The 11,788-nt window shown below is 41.7% G+C and overlaps 2 long non-coding RNA genes across 4 annotated transcripts in view; both read right to left on the reverse strand.

The window, feature by feature from the left end:
- Positions 1–11,788, reverse strand: part of LOC142496540 (uncharacterized) — a 107,958-nt gene that overhangs the window by 67,507 nt on the left and 28,663 nt on the right. The window lies entirely within an intron of this gene.
- The window catches only part of LOC142496539 (uncharacterized), a 7,557-nt gene continuing 759 nt past the window's right edge, over positions 4,991–11,788 (reverse strand). The window contains exons 2-3 of the long non-coding RNA XR_012802042.1: positions 11,663–11,788; positions 4,991–7,511 (exon numbers count right to left, since the gene is read on the reverse strand). The exon at positions 11,663–11,788 is cut by the window's right edge and continues 119 nt beyond it. This is a non-coding gene — a long non-coding RNA (uncharacterized LOC142496539). The remainder of the gene's footprint in view (positions 7,512–11,662) is intronic.

Here is an 11,788-nt window from a genome sequence, read left to right on the forward strand (position 1 = left end):
TAACATTGACTTGACTTATAAACTGTAACTGATATTTTGTTTCTTTTCAGTGTCTGGGGTTTGCCTTTGTGTTGCCTCCTGCTTCCCACCTTCCTGCTTATGGTCCCAGAGGGGTTTCACATTATATCCCCTTGGAGTTTAGTCTCTTTTAACACAATATGGAGGAGCCTTTGGGGTAAATAAACCCAACTGTATTCTTTCTGTCAGGAAATGGTAGTGGTGATGCACACAGTGATGTCCTAGCAGATATTGTGCCGTGCTTGTGTGTGTGTGTACATATCCCAATGTAAGTCCCTGTGCGGTGGGATGGTGAGTGCACACAAAATTCGGAGCTTAATGCCAACTGTAATCATACATCGCTGCAAGAAGGCATTCACCTCCAGAGCGCTCTCTGGGACGCCAGTTTTGTATGGTGTGCTAGTGTAAACGTAACACAGCACCAGTCCTGGCAATTGAAGACACATGATACAGTGGCTTTTTAAAGCTAAATATCTCGGGTTGCCAGCTGTCTTGTGAACACTCACTTATGAGACCCCTGAGCGGCGTATCCTTCTCTGTATAGGAGGTACACTGTGCATTAATATGGTTCATATTCAGCTTCTTGCCGCCGACCGTTGCACCCAGATCTAACACCCTGGTAACTGCAACAACATGTCACTGAAGGAGAATTATCCCACATGTCACTAAAGATCCGATCCCACGATCTCCCCCAAACTGCTGCTGGATTCCTCCCCCGCCCCCCTTTTTGTTCAAGTCATCTAAATCAGGGGGGCTCAACTCCAGTCCCCAAGCGCCGAACAGGTCAGGGTTTCAGGATATCCCTGCTGCAGCACAGGTGCCTCAATCAGTCCCTGCTTCAGCACAGGCGACTCAAGTAGTCCCTGCTTCAGCACAGTTGACTCAATTAGAGGCTCAGTCTTCGACTTGAGCTTCTGATTGAGCCACCCGTGCTGAAGCTGGGATGTCTTAAAAACCTGACCTGTTTTTTTTTTTTTTTAGGGTGGCGGGGTGGGCTTGAGGATTGGAGTTTAGCATCCCTGATCTAAACTATGCTGGCATTAAATATACAATCGGAAATGTCCTTGAAAATAACAATGCCTCTGTACAGGGCATACACAATTTGCATTAACCCAAATCAATAGCTAATTGTGTAGATGTTCAAACCAATGTGTGAATGTGTAGCTGCTGTGATCAGTTTATGATTGTATAGCTGTTCAGATCCTTGCTTGTCCCCGTAATGCTGTAAAGCAAAGTGCCTGGACCAATATGCGAGTCATTTATTCTGGGAGATGTCTGGGCAAGTTCTCATCTCCACGTAATGCTGCCTGCACCAGTCATCAGCGTTACAGCTACAGACATAGGGCTCTGTTTATTGGAACTGGGACAAAACCAGTGCAGGAGGGGAAACAGCACCAGATTATCTGTAACACATCTGGTGCTGTTTTGGTCCAATTTTGCAATTGGTGGCCTTTGATAAATGAGACCCTCCCAACAATATTTTATAGATGGCTGCTTGTATTGATTTAGTGCTACATGTAGCACTGAAAGAGTTCAATCATATTCAAACCAGACTTGTGACACATACTAGTCATTTGATATACTTAATTTCTTCCCCTTTTTAAATGCATGCCTCAAACGTTATTTCGTGTTAGTGTAAGCAAGTGATTTTGCGTGCTGTACTATTTTACTGAATCATATTTCGCACACACAGCTGAAATAAATAAATATATATTTGTGTAATACACCTGTGATCTATTTAACAACCAAATGTCCCAGTTACTGGGCCTGTCATCACTTTTTATAGGCACATGGTATTATAGGACTTGGACTTCAGTGTGAAAGCTGCAGCTCCACAAGAGAATTTATGGCTCTAGTAATGTTTAATTACTGCAGTAAACCTCGGTACCGGTCGTGTGCCAAACAACTGACTAAATTAGCACTTTGTTTTGTGTGTGTATATATATATATATATACACACACACACACACACACACACACACACACAAAACAAAGTGCTAATTTAGTCAGTTGTTTGGCACACGACCGGTACCGAGGTTTACTGCAGTAATTAAACATTATATAATATATGCTAAACAATAAATATATTGTGATATATATATATCACAAAAACAAGCCTGCATCAGACTAAATATAAAGAAACCAAAATCAGTAGAATCGCCTATAAAAAAAATAATAACAATAGGATACTGACCAAAAATAGAAACAAAGAATCCCATGTAAAGCACTCTGGTGTAAACAAGTATAAAAATACTTGTTTACACCAGAGTGCTTTACGTGGGATACTTTGCTTCTATTTGTGTATGTGTCTATCTATCTATCTATCTATCTATCTATCTATCTATCTATCTATCTATCTATCTATCTATCTATCTATCTATCTATCTATCTATCCAAGCTAACAGTGCAGGATGGAGCCAGGTCTAATCGGTGGATGAGAGTTGTGTATGCGTGTTGTGTGTTGTGTATGCGTGTTCTCCATGCTCCCCCTCTCTGGGTGGAGGAGTAGAGGCTGGGGTGTAATTGGAAGCCTGCAGCAGGCAGCACGTTCCTGTAGCACAGTGCGTGTGCATGGGGCGGAGAGCTCACAATGAGGAGGCTTAATGAGCTGGAAAGAGGATATCTCGCTAAGCAGAGCAATATAAAGGGCTGAAAAGGCACATTTGGCAATGTTTCTTCAACAAAAAAACATAGTTCTCCCTCTGGCTCACAGAGAAATGAAAACACTGCAGAGCATACATGTAAAAAGGAACAGGGGAAATGGCAATAACCCCTTTACCCTATACTTTTCTGCACATTTTGTTGAACCAGCATGAGGGCTCTTTATCATGTTGGTGTACATGAGGGTACCAGGCCACAATAGTCCCTTATTTAGAGGTCAGTTTTCACCCTTTCACCTTTAAGAAATACTTTGTGACATGGTGCGCATGTGACCTAGGGTGATTATCCTAACCCTGAGTTTTTGGGATGTTCATGTGGCAGATGGGAAGAAGACAATGCAGGAGTGGGGTGACCCTCTGACATCCTACCCCCTCCCTGCAGAATAAACCTCGACAGGGTTTGGATGGGTGAGGGGTAAAGTGTATCTGGGGGTCAGCCAACCTTTGCAGTCTGATAGGGCCAATAGAACGCATATAATGGGGCCAATGCAGAGAACTGCGAGAATGGCCATTCTCCATACTTTAAACTCTCGATGTTTTTTGGCGGATTCCCCTCGTAGTATGCAGGAAAGTGCGCATATCTGGGAGAGGAATCCGACAGAGAGATGGCGAGCCCTATAGTGTCATTGCTGTGCATGCCAATAAATATATGAAACTGAAGGGGTTACTGGTGTATTATTTAGTTATTTATATATATATATATATGTGTATGTGTATATATGTGTGTGTATATATATATATATATATATATATATATATATATATATATATATATATATATATATATAGTGGTTAGCAGGGATAGGGATGGGTGCAGTGTGTAAGAGCCCCCCTGCATCAATCTGAGCCAGGAAAAGGGACAGATTTTTTTTGTCCCTTTTCGCCGCTCAGCACCACTTTCTTGTTGGCGGAGCGATTTTGAGAAAATCTCTCCATTTTATAGCCGCGATCAGCTAGAATACAGCGGGATTTTAAATTGGCGAGATATTGCATCTCACCACCCGCGCGGCGAGATTTTTTTCACGCCAAAAAAAACCGCCGGATTCTCCTCATCTCGCCAGTTTTTCGCCATTTACTGAATTGCTGTAGGCATATTTGGTAAAAAACTGGCGAGATAGGGCTTCTCGCCGCTTTCTGCATTGGCCCCAATATGCGTATGCTATTTTAGCCTATTCAGTGCTACTCATACAAAGTAATAATAGTCAAACTTCAGTTCCATTTGTACTATATTGTACTACACTGATACAAAGTATATTTAATTGTGAGTATTATACTATAAAAAGCAAAACACAAGGGGAGTCCAGAGCTACATCCAATATGACAAAAATACACATTGAATTGAAATACCTATATATATATCTCTCTCTTGAATAAAGGGTCATTTAGTTTAACTCTTTGGCCAAAGCATTATAAGCCTGCGAGCCACTTCAAGGCATGACCAGATATCACAGGTCCTAACACCAATTGCCAATTATTCTAATGATGCCTCTCTGGCAGCTAAAGGGGTTAAGGGAGAAGTAGCCCCTTGCTGGTTAAACAATGTACTTGTTTTTACTTTCCCTCTTCCATCCTGATCCCATATCCCCGTGTGACATCATCCAGTTATTTTCTAGTTTATTAGACAACTAGAAAACGTTTATTCTGGGAACACTTAAAATGACTGCTCTTGTGATGTTCTATAAACTGCCTTAGATCTCCGTAAGATCTCTGCAAGATCTGGAATTGGCAGTACCTACTTTTCTCAATTCCACAGGCGCCCCTTACAAGCCCCTGACGAAAGCCGTGTGCATGTAATAATTTGTGATATTGGTTATTTGGCTTTTTTTCCCACTCAGGCTTTCGGCCTAAATTTGCAAAGTTAATAATCATATATTTGATTATGAAAGGACTTTTAAAAGGGATGTAGGCTGTGGTGCACTAATGAATTGTCTAGCTTATTTCAATGTATATTTATGTTTGGTGGGGTTCCACTTTTAGTTAGTAACTTTTGAAATGGGAGACCCTACAACGAGATCAGTCCATGTTTCATCTGAATCTCTTCAACAAGTCACTGTGTTAAGTTATGTCTCAGGTACAAAAAGTCATGGGGGTTTCTGTACAGCAAGTACATCATTGTGCTCTGATCCCTTTGCTTAACAGGAGCCAGCACTGCAAGAGTTAAGAAATTATATTCACTGATACAATTGATATTCATGAACACAAAATACCACAATCGTTTTTTAACAAATGGAAAAAAACTCACATTAGATGTTTCAGATATTTTTTAATATAAGAACAAACATTTACACTTAAAAAAAAAAAAAGAAGTGCAATATTGGTTGTATATAATTTCCCTTAAACCAGGGGTGCTCAGGGGGTTTGAGGACTGGAGTTTAGCGCACCCCTGCCTTATACCATGACACTTCCAACACAGATTTTCTATAAATTAAGTAAATAAAGTGATTTGTCAGAGATCATGGAGTGTAAGCGGATAGGATAAGATAAGATGTTGGTTTAATTGTGACAGCCATGCCCAGCAAACAATCACCCTGACAAAGGGAAAACTGTGCGTCACATTCATTTTTTTTCTACAATATACTAAAATGTTATATTCTGATTAGAAGCAGAACGAATTTAGTAGCAAAACAGTTACCAACCACATTGGATATGACAAAACTGTTTTTAGACTTCAAGAAGTTAGTGGCACATGTACTTGTTGAATCAATGTAACTTATGCAATTGAAGTCTTCTTTTACTGGTGGGTGTTGAATATACAGAAAGTGCTATAAAATATTGAGAAAAATGTAAAAAGGTCACAAATAATCAAGACACAATTGCTAAATCTTCACTTGATCAGTAAAAATTCAAACCCGTATGTCAAACACTAAATAAACATAAGATGTCTTTACCAAGACAAGAGGTTCTCTGGATTCGGGATGTTATTTATGCTATAATATGTCCGCAAAGTGCTAGTACATAATGAGAGATTAACCTCTTGCTGTTAATTTTGTTTAAAAAAAAAAAAAAAAAACCATTTAAAAACATGCACAGAAAAAAACAGGATTTACAGAGCAAACGTCCAGCCAGGGAGGGAGGGAGGGAGGGGGGGGGGGTAATAATTGCTGTACAGGAGAACATTTATATACACACTGTAGATTAGGAGCGCACAACTCCAGTCCTCAAGACAAAACCAACCCAACCATATCAGGTTTTCAGGATATCCCAGTTTCAGCACAGGTGGCTCAATCAGTCCCTGCTTCAGCACAGGTGGCTTAATCAGCCCCAACTTCTAGGACTGATTGAGCAAGCTGGGATATCCTGAAAACCTGACCTAGTGGCAGGGGCGGCTTGAGGACTGGAGTTGAGAGTTCCCCTGCATGTAGATGACTGATGATACAGACTATAAACTGTAGCTGCATGAAAACAGTATTGTTGCTGTTAACTTCTAACAAACCTCATTATGCTCCCTGCAGACATTTATTAATGTTATTTCTATGTTGTGGAATTACAGATTTTTTAAGGCATTGTGAACAAAGTCTGTGGATTTTTTTTTTCACTTTAAACTAAGGGGGGGGTTGTCTCTTTAATAAAAAAAATTTAAGGAGAGTTTTTCAAAAGGCAGAAAATAAAGAGATGATCATTTTTTTAACTGGTAACTGGTTTGATTTCCTGTTGTTTTGTTATAAGCTCTTTTTAAGGATTTAGGAGGTCTATCTTTTTTACACATGAGAAAAAGAGTAAAAAAAAAAGTCTAAAAAACTTTTTGGAACTTGGCTCAGTTACAGAAGGGGAAAAGTGCTTTATATGGGGATCTCAACGCTGCCTTTGTCTATGTGTGTTCTGCGAGTAAATGAGAATCCACCAACAGATCAAATAATGTCAGATATATTAGGGATATTTGATCATTGATCATGATTATAGGTAATGGCTATTTCTCTACACTTTTTCTGTAAATTGTCAGTCCGTGCTAAAGGTGTCTGTGTGTATGTCTGTATTTGTGTGTATGTATGTCTGTATTTGTGTGTGTGTGTATGTCTGTATTTGTGTGTGTGTGTGTGTGTGTATATATGTCTGTATTTGTGTGTGTGTATGTCTGTATTTGTCTGTCTGTCTGCCTGTCTGTCTGTACAGTATGTCTGTCTGTCTATATATATACACACCATTTGACTATTCCACAGAAATCCACAAAACAACGTGTCTTCTACACACTTATTGTATTTATAAATCCATTTGTAAACAACAACATTATACTTTTATTTTTAAAACATGGGTTTAATGTTACATTTATTACATGTGTTTTCTTGTTTGGAAATAAAAGAGCCGCTTGTCTTCCTTGCATTTGCAGTTCACATGTTATGAACGAATTGGAGATGTAACTATATCATTCTATAACACGTGTAGACTGTTTTCAATACGAAACGTGTTTAAAAAGCATGAAAGAAGGTATATCTCACAGGAAGAATGAAGGTTTATGCAATCCCATTGCTATTTAAAATATATATATATTACCAAACATGCAGAATTGCACATGGTTAAATCTGATGATCGCACTGTTAAATAGAATAAAATCACTGATAATGGTGTATCCATTAAAACATGTAACCTGCATTCATGTCCCAGTGGACCCAGCCCCCTCCCTGTCACTATCTGTGCGGTTCCCTCTCTTGCTCTGGCTTTTCCCGCTGCAGTCGGATCCTCTGTTCCCGGGACAATGTGAGTAATCCCCGCCCTGAGAGATCCACTGGCGCCCTGAGAGATCCACTGGCGCCCTGAGAAGTCCCCGCTGCAACCTGCCAGATCATATCTCTCCTCGCACACTGTCTCCCGGGATGGCGTAACCCCTGTGGTGCCAGGCTGCAATGCACATAGGGGTGTATAATAATGACATGAGTTTATAGATGTATATAATAATGAGCGCGAAGGGATATATAATGAGGGGCGCATAGGGGTGTATAATGAGGAGCACATAGGGGTGTATAATGAGGAGCACATAGGGGTATATATTGAGGAGCACATAGGGGTATATATTGAGGAGCACATAGGGGTATATATTGAGGAGCACATAGGGGTGCATAATAAGGTTCACATAGGGGTATATATTGAGGAGCACATAGGGGTGTATAATAAGATTCACATAGGGGTGTATAATGAGGAGCACATAGGGGTATATATTGAGGAGCACATAGGGGTGTATAATGAGGAGCACATAGGGGTGTATAATAAGGTTCACATAGGGGTGTATCATGAGGAGCACATAGGGGTATATATTGAGGAGCACATAGGGGTGTATAATGAGGAGCACATAGGGGTGCATAATAAGGTTCACATAGGGGTATATATTGAGGAGCACATAGGGGTGTATCATGAGGAGCACATAGGGGTATATATTGAGGAGCACATAGGGGTGTATAATGAGGAGCACATAGGGGTGCATAATAAGGTTCACATAGGGGTATATATTGAGGAGCACATAGGGGTATATATTGAGGAGCACATAGGGGTGCATAATAAGGTTCACATAGGGGTATATATTGAGGAGCACATAGGGGTGTATAATAAGATTCACATAGGGGTGTATAATGAGGAGCACATAGGGGTATATATTGAGGAGCACATAGGGGTGTATAATGAGGAGCACATAGGGGTGTATAATAAGGTTCACATAGGGGTGTATCATGAGGAGCACATAGGGGTATATATTGCGGAGCACATAGGGGTGTATAATGAGGAGGACATAGGGGTGCATAATAAGGTTCACATAGGGGTATATATTGAGGAGCACATAGGGGTATATATTGAGGAGCGCATAGGGGTGTATCATGAGGAGCACATAGGGGTATATAAAGATGAAAGTGGGATCCTAGGCAGACCCCATGACCCCTTTTGCACTGAAGTGCAGCTTGTTTTTGCCAGGATTACCCCCTTGTAGTCAGTGGAGGGATACATATGGATTCGGGAGAATAAATGTTGGTTATTGATGTCCATCTGCTATTAAGTAGGGTTAACCCCTCTAGTGCCAGAAGGACCAGGAAAGCCTGGCATGGCCAGAGGTTACAAGAAAGCATGTCATAGCCAGAGAGGGCAGGAAAGCCTGGCACAGCCAATGGGCCAGGAAAGCCTAGTACAGCCAGTGGGGACAGGAAAGCATGGCACAGCCCGAGGGGGCAGGAAAGCAAGTCATAGCCAAGGGGGCAGGAAAGCCTGGCACAGCCCGAGGGGGCAGGAAAGCCTGGCACAGCCAAGGGCAGGAAAGCCTGAGCACAGGGAGAGGGAGTGGCTCAGTGAGTAAAGACACTGGTTCAATTCCCGGTGTCGGATCCTTGTGACCTTGGGCAAGTCACTTTATCTCCCTGTGCCTCAGGCACCAAAAACATAGATTGTAAGCTCCATGGGGCAGGGACCTGCGCCTGCAAAATGTCTCTGTAAAGCGCTGCGTAAAAACTAGCAGCGCTATACAAGAACATGCTATTATTATTATAAGGGCCAGTAAAGCCTGGCACAGCCAGAGGGAAGAAAAACCATGGCACGGCCAGAGGGGGAAGGAAAGCCTGGCACAGCCAAGGGGGAAGGAAAAGCATGGCACAGCCAAGGGGGAAGGAAAAGCATGGCACAGCCAAGGGGGAAGGAAAAGCATGGCACAGCCAAGGGGGAAGGAAAGCATGGCACAGCCAAGGGGGGAAGGAAAAGCATGGCACAGCCCAAGGGGGAAGGAAAGCATGGCACAGCCAGGGGGGAAGGAAAAGCATGGCACAGCCAAGGGGGAAGGAAAGCATGGCACAGCCAAGGGGGAAGGAAAGCATGGCACAGCCAAGGGGGAAGGAAAAGCATGGCACAGCCAAGGGGGAAGGAAAGCATGGCACAGCCAAGGGGGAAGGAAAGCCTGGTACAGAAAGGGGAAGGAAAGGTACAGAAAGGGGGGAAGGAAAGGTACAGAAAGGGGGAAGGAAAGCCCGGTAAAGACAAGGGGGAAGGAAAGCATGGCACAGAAAGGGGGAAGGAAAGCATGGCACAGCATGAGGGGGCAGGAAAGCCTGGCACAGCATGAGGGGGCAGGAAAGCCTGGGTACAGCCTCTCTGACACAAAGGGATTAATGAAGGACATTATGTCCTATCCATCTGTGATTATGCCGTGTGATGTCCCTCTGGCAGGGAATGGGTTAACAGCGAAACAAGCGAGGACAAAGCCCTAATTAATGCCATGCACCGTTCCCCACTGATATTTAGGTTGTCTCCTGCCCCTAATGTCCCAGGGAAAGGATCAGTGGCTCTAATCCCCAGGCAAGAAAAACTGTAAACAGCAGAGAGCTGCGGGAGGGAGGGCAGATGAATGGGAAGCAATGGCAATAAAAGCAAAGAGAGAGGGACACAAAGGGAATAAAAGACTATTTGAAGCCCCCCACAGATCTCCAAACATCTGCACCGAGGCGGGAGATTTAAATCTGATTTTCCGCTGCCTGGGAGGAGTTGGGTGACCGCCTGGCACTACTATCATGGACAAGTACTGATTGCCAGACATAAACAGACTAGGACATGACTAGGGGCACCAATCATATACATCCCAATGTTGACATCTTATTCTTGTATGTGGTGTTTAATTTAATAGGGTGGGGGTGTATCAATCTCTCTGTGAAGGGCTGTGGTGCCCAGATATGTACCCACCTCCTCGTGGCATGTGCAGTGCCAAGGGCATGCACATCCTATACTCTTTGGCAATAGACAGACATTGTTACAGTTAACAATGTAATAAAACATCTTTGGTATACAGCATATCCTCTGTACAGCAGGCGGTTACCTTATAAGATAAAGTTATGGTTAAAAGGAGGGATAAGCAACTGCCTGGTGCAATACTAGCAAGATGTATTTATTTGTTGCTGAATAATAATTATCTGAAAATATATATATATTTTATTGGTGCACTTTGTGAACATAAACAGCCACATTATTACAATAATAAATAATGAAAAAGGATATATATATATATATATATATATATATATATATATATATATATATATATATATATATATATATATATCAGATACAACTATAAGTGAATCACACAGAACAAATGGGAATTGTGTACTTGAATGAGAAAGGTGGGGACTTAAATGTTGAGTTACTAAATTTCACCTTTTTGCATATAGGAGTGCCTGTCCTGTTTTCATATATATATGAATGTGAGTGTCTGTGAATATACATGTCTGTGACTGGTTTCTCTGGCTAAAAAGCTGTGTTAACAGTGAGCATTAGCTTATAAGGGTTCCATGTAAAAATGGATTTCAGGCAAAAGGTGACACGGTGTGCTCATTTGCATGTCATTTCCCAAAATCCCTTGCTGCAGTGAAAGCACTGTACGCTAGGTGAAAATGGTGAAAGGCAGAGCTGCAGACCTGTCTATATATATATATCCCCGCAGACGGATGGCAGACGGATGCAGATGGACGCTTCTGAGTCGAATGGGAGACGCCGATCTGCCGTTTGATTGCTTGTGCGGTGGCATACATCCACACTGTTTGCTTTTATTTGCTACGTTGTAAGTAGCCAATTTCTACTTGCGCATAAAATTGTCTTTTAGTACTTCACTATTGTGGTGGCTTTTCTTCATTTTCCATAGGATTGAAAGGAGTTGGGACTTCGTTACCATCTTGGATCCCTTCCGTGGATACACGGTGTATATTATTATTATATATATATGTATATATATATATATATATATATATATATACACATATATATATATATATATATTTTAATATATTTATATCTATTAAAAAGGAGTATGCATTTTGGCATTGCAGCCCCCTCTGACAGTGCAAGGGTTAATTGATAGACTACCCGTCTACGTCTCTGCCCCCTCTTCTATATGGGGGAACCTTCATTGGGAGCAGCCCCTTGTCCAGTGCAGTCACATCTTCTGTAAGATTTGGAGGAATTGTCAAATAAAAGAGGGGAGGTTACATTGGGCTCCAGTTATTAACGCACTATAACATATTGCTGCATATTACCTGCTGGAGAGAACACCCAGAGCAGGTGTTAACTTGGATTTTCTGTACTGTACAAATGAATATAAGAATAGATAGTCTACAATGGCATTGCCACAGCATGCAGCTGAAGTCACATTAACCCCTTCT

This window comes from Ascaphus truei, chromosome 6 (genome assembly GCF_040206685.1).
Source record: "Ascaphus truei isolate aAscTru1 chromosome 6, aAscTru1.hap1, whole genome shotgun sequence".
Lineage (NCBI taxonomy): Eukaryota > Metazoa > Chordata > Amphibia > Anura > Ascaphidae > Ascaphus > Ascaphus truei.